Raw genomic sequence first — 6,311 nt, forward strand, 5'->3', positions numbered from 1 at the left:
CATAAAACTTTTTTTTGGGGGAAAAATGGATCATAAGAGAAAAAGTTTAAGAAGCCCTGGTATAATAGTATAAAATGAAATATGTTATATAAATCATGAGTTGAGTTCAAAGTCCTGACTGTGGCATTAATTAATTGCATTAACTTCAGAAAGAAGGAGGGAAATATGGAAATTCTTTTAGAATTTCTTATCCTGAAAAAAAGAAATGGCCAATGAGGAAAGTTTCTATGGAACCAGTTAAATCAGATTACCTATAACTACAGGATCAAAAACTTAGTGGTGTATAACACTCCAAAGTGTGCTTGAATCAGATTGAAATATAATTGGGAAATATTAAAAATCAATCTAAAATACAGTACAGTATAAATAATATTAATTTTAAAATAGATCAATATGTGGCTTGTAAGAATATATATTATGGATTAGTGGTCTGCCAATTCTATTTGAGTTTGAAATCATTGATTCTCTTGATTGCTGTGCTTGTTGATAAAATTTTTTTCAGAGACATGATGAAGAATATTGGGGACCAGATATGCAGAATGAGATGCATATTATTGGACATGGCTAATATGATAATTAATTTAGTTTGCTTGAATATGTGTATTTGTTTCAAGTGTTTTGTAATTTTTTTGTTTGGTTATTTTCCTTTGAAAAATGATTGCGTTTGGACTCTGAATACTGATGGAAGCATTTTTTTCTTTATTTTTCTTGCTTACCCCCCTCCATATGATTAATATGGAATGTTCTTCATGACCTCAAATGTATTCCTTGTCTTCCCAATAGGTGGAAGAGGGAATAAAAGAATGCGATTTGAACCTAAAAAGTATAAGAATTAAAATTAAGAAAGGAAAAAGTAATTGTGTTGCATTTATATGACATTTGATTGAATGAATATTTTAATGAAAATTCATTTAATAAATATTTATCATGTATCAAGGATTATCTAAGACTTGTGGATAGAAACACAAAAGAAAAAACCCACCCTTAAGCAATTAATTTATAAAATTTAATAGGGGGGAAATGATACACATGTAGGTGTAGGATGGAGAGGATAGAGACATTTTGATCCTGAAAGGTACAGAGATTGTAAATGGGGCCATAACAGAAATGATTGCTATACTCTAAGATTTCTTAAGTATTATTTTTCTTATTCATAAGAATATTTTAGCAGTAGAAGTATTTATAGGTAGCCAAGTGATTCAGTGGACAAAGTGCTGGTTCTGGAGTAAGGAAGATTCCTTTCAGAATCTTACTAGCTGTGTGACTCTGGACAGGTCATTAAATCTCTATTTGCCTCAATTCCTCATGTGTAAAATAAGCTGGAGAATAAATAGCAAACAATTTCAGTATCTCTGCCAAGAATACTCCAGTTGGGTCAGATAGAGTAGGACATAGCTTAAAAATGACAATAACAAAAGAAGTATTTGTAATTTCCATCCATACATAAAATCTATGTAAAATATGTCGATATTTTATATATGTACATATTATATCTATCTATATAAAATATATGCATGTATTTTATATGTCATGTACATAGATGTGAAAAAACTTGGAAAGATTAAGTGATTTCTCTAGACAGAAAACTAATATGTGTCAGAATCAGTGTTTAAATATTTGTTAAATTCCTTCACTTTTTAAGTTACTTTATGCCCAGCCTTGTGCTAAGACATGGTTGTCCAAAGAAAGGTGAAGTTCTTAAGGAGCTTGCAATCTGATGGGAAAGAAAACATAGAAATATTCATGGTCAAATTAGCTATTTATAGCATAAATTATATATAAAATGTAGGAAATGGCTAAAATATTTTAGATACCATGTTAAGACACAGGATACAAAATAAAATGCAAAACTACAACAACATACCAAGCAGTCTATCTTTATGGAGCTTTTATTCTGAGTGGGGAGACTAAATAAGTCCTTTACATGATTCCATTTGAACTCCATGATGAATTATGAGGTAGTTACATATTCACTATTATTCCCACAAGGCATGAATATGTTTCTCATGTTAGATATGTCTACAGTGGCTGTCACAATGTTGTTCCCTGGAGGCTTTCAAAGATTTTGGGATTCTTGTCCACTCCTCTCCAAGGAAGACTCTGATTTCTGTCTGAAGGGAAATAGAAAAAGGCAAGAGCCTAGCCACTCCTTTCTCTTCATACTGAGAAGCCAGACTAAAATTATACCTATCTGCCCCATTCCCCATGCATTGCTAATGTTGGGGAAAATATTTTCAAAAGGTTCAAGCCCTCATTCCTGATTATTATTCTTTAAAGGGGAAGTATTACCCAAGCTTTTTATACTTAAGATTTGTTCTTTCTCAACAAAGACACAACAAAACATCTAGTTTGGCACAAAGGATAGAGTGGTGGGCCTGAAGTCAGAAGGGAATCTTAATAGTATTTATTATGGATTTTTTTTAATGTCTAAAAATTGCAATGAGAATCCAATGACTTTACAATTGTAAAGTGGCTATCATATAATGGGTACTTAATAAATGCTTATTTTCCACTCCAAATGACAAAATAGTAATTTTTTTTCTGACATTCCAAATAACCAACCAATGTGATTAGTGAGGCTAAAATAAAACCAATATGCATTAAAGTACATTTGACACTGTTAAGTGTCATATTCTACAGCATAAACCTTGACAGAGTACTACATTGAAAACATTCCTAAGCAAAATGTCTTGTTCCTGGTAAACACTCTAATAAATAATTGTTGGATTATAATGGATTGAAATCTAATATATCCATGCCCACAGTGGCTTTTTGTTAATTCACAGAAGAACTGAATCAAAACTGAAAAAAATGAAGGAAGGAAGCAAGGAAGGAAGGAAGGAAGGAAGCAAGGAAGGAAGGAAGGAAGGAAGGAAGGAAGGAAGGAAGGAAGGAAGGAAGGAAGGAAGGAAGGAAGGAAGGAAAGAAAATGCAATTTTCATGGCACAGAAAAATCTAACAGCTGTGTAAAACAATGACAAAATAGCATGGTTGTTGAGAAAAGCAAATATTACAATCTTTGTTTTCTAGATAGGAAAACTAAGAACCATAAACACTCTATGACATGGTCAATGTGTCAGCAGCAGAATGAAGAATGGGACTTATCATGGAATGCAATATTATCTCATTCTATTCAGATCCCTTCAGACTAGTTGAATGACAAGTCTATCAACCCATGTCTTATCTCTATTCAGATTCAATTGCCCTGTTTTTCAGTTAACAGTTCTATATCCTATTGAATTACACAATATTCCTTCCTGAGTTGAATCAAAATGTTATTTAAAGATAACTGTGAAATACACTAAGATGCTTATAATTCAGTTAGTCATCTCATTTAAGCATCCTACAAAAATCAAATAAAATTATGGCTATTTGAACAAGGGTTTAATTGAATACAGGAAAGAGGATCTGAAACATTTTTAAGATATAAGCAAGATAAAGATAGCTAGGGGCAGCTAGATGGTGCAGTGGTTAAAGCACCAGCTTTGAAGTCAGGAGGACTGAGTTCAAATCTAGCCTCAGATACTTAAGATACTTAATCACTTCCTGATGTGTGATTGTGTGATTCTGGGCAAGTCACTTAACCTCAATTGCCTCAGCCAAAAAAAAAAAAAAAAAAAAGGTAATGATAGCTAACATTTATATAATGCTATATATGAGACACAGAGCTAAGCACTTTACAAATATATGAGCCTCCCCAAAATCCTGGGACATATGTGCTATTATTATCCCCATCTTATGGATGAGGAAAATAGAAGGGGGAGGGGGAGAAATCAAATAACAAACAATAACAAGAACAACAACAACGAACAACACAAGTTGTGATTTGCACAGAATCTCATTCATAGCTGAGTATCTGAGTCTACAATGGAATCCAGATCTTTTGGACTTCAAGTCCATTACTCTCTGTATTATGGGAGCCACCTGGCTAAGGAAATGTCCTATATAAGAAAACAGATTTCTTTCAGAATTTTGATATTAACTCTCTGCTTTTGCTAATACCAGATTAGAGAGTTGTTTGGATTTCAGAAATGTAGAGTGATTTGACCCTGATAATAGTGTCAGGCAGGATATGACCTTAACCTTCCTGCCTCCAGTTCTAGTATTCCTTAGCAGTTATCACATAAACTAATTCCTTAAGAATTACCCATTGTTATCATGCATGCATTGAAGTATCTTCCTCAAGATTAGTTTGTGTTCCTCTAGGTACATGACAAAACTAAAATTGTATGACATTGAAATATTAGTTAATTCAGCCTTTTCAATAATTCAGACCAACCTCTGTATCAAATATGCCAAATGAAGTTTAACTATATTAAATTTCTTAACACTCTAATCACTTTGGCCAATCAGTCAATGAACATTTATTAAGTGAAATCAAGTTGGATCCTAATTTAAGACCCCAGGGATACAAAGAAGCACATGGAGACAGTCCCTCTTCTGGAGATAATTACATTTTCCCTAATATACTCTGCTTTGTATTTCTCAGAAGCTTTCTAGCAGGTGTTGGCTTTTGCACATTCCAGGTCAAAGGAAGACTACATTCATAAAATTCAATATACTAACTGGGCTATCTGTTCCCTTTGTCAAACAATCTCACTTTAATCTACTCCAGGCTTAGTGCCAATACATTGGAGAATCTCAGGAGCCATCTTAAATAGGATAAACATTCCCCTTGCAAATTCATTTTAAAATGTCAACCCCAGCTAAATTTCAGCTGAATGTATGTTGTTCTTACACAAACACTGAATGGACAGTGCTACTGGGGGCCTAACTGGCTAAGTAGTTTTAGGCTAGCATCTTCTGGCCTCCCTAATCATCTGATTGCTGGTATATATATATTACACCTCCAAGTAATTGGCAATGATGAAGCTTTGGAGCCCTGAGCAAAAGAGGAATAACTCAGTAAAATGATTTGCTAAATTAGGGCGGCTTTGTTTTCTATATCTTTAGCACAGTTGATTACCACTGTGAAATTGTTAAGGATTATTTGAGTTGACAAGGGCCAGAGGTCACTGGGAAGGTAAATTGTTTTTAATGTATCCAGTAGTAATTTCTTGGTCTATGGTTTGATTTTCATGACAGAATGAATGAATCAAAACTCCAACTTTATTTTGGAAAGGGAATAATCCAATTAAAACTAATCATTTGGGAGGGGTGGAGGGGTGAGGTAAAAGGTGTTCTTTTATTGCATTGGATTTGGCATCTTTTGTCTAGGCTTATTCTTGAAGGAAGAGAAGAATCAATTAATTGCTTTCTATACTTGTGCTCCTAGATTATCTTAACAACCAGTAGTTTTTAGGGAAGGATCTTCTAAGTTGTAAAATGTGTTCTGTGTGAATATTATAATCTTCACCTTACAAATGACAAAATCGAAGAAGAGGAATATTAACCTGTGATGGTAATGGGACTATGACTGTGATTTCATTGGTATGCAAATTCCTAAATAAAGCAAATCCTACTACCAATGGAGACTAGAACCTTCACTTTAAGTTAAAGAGTCTGTGACAGGACAAAATAAGCAATTGGAATGAGGGAATAAAGGAATTGGAAAGTAACTCTTCTGTTAAAAATATATATTAAATATACAAATAAATGGTGACAGGGTTAATGTTTGTTTAACAGTTTGAATCAGAGCTAGTGTAGCCAAATAGTTTAACCTTTGTTCTCTAAACAATTAATAATCTGACTTTATATAATCAAATGATTGTCAAATATTATCACTTAAAGAATCTGCTAGGTTTATTATCTTTTTAATTTCTTAGATTTATGGTTTTTTTAGCTTTCTTCCCTAAATTTACTTTTAAATTAAATCATTGAATATTCAATAAATCTGTTGACTTAGTTTAGAGGATACTGTCAAGTTGTCCCTTGGATTTCTAACTTTTTATTTTTGCCATAAAAATAGGTGCAGAGGGATGCCAGACAGACCTGAGGTTTTTAATGTATTCATAGATTAGCAGTAGCCAAAAATAGAAAATTTATATTCTGGTTACTAATGTTCTGGTCATAAACTTCTCTGTTTTTTTTGTTTTTTGTTTTTTGTTTTGTTTTTTGTTTTTTTTTACTAAACCAATTCTCAATTGCAGACATATTTTGTTGCCATACCCTAAATGGATTCACTTACAAATACAAAGTCATATAAAAAAGGAAATAATTAAAAGCAAAAAATAAAATAAACTGAAAAAAAAGTATACTTTGATTTGAACTCATAGGTCATCAGATCACTTTGGAGGTGGATTGTATTTTTCATCATGGGTTCCTTCATTGGTTCATTAGGTTGCTTAGAGTTGTAAGTCTTTCATATATGA

The sequence above is a fragment of the Sminthopsis crassicaudata genome, chromosome 5 (assembly GCF_048593235.1).
Source record: "Sminthopsis crassicaudata isolate SCR6 chromosome 5, ASM4859323v1, whole genome shotgun sequence".
NCBI classification, from domain to species: Eukaryota; Metazoa; Chordata; class Mammalia; order Dasyuromorphia; family Dasyuridae; genus Sminthopsis; species Sminthopsis crassicaudata.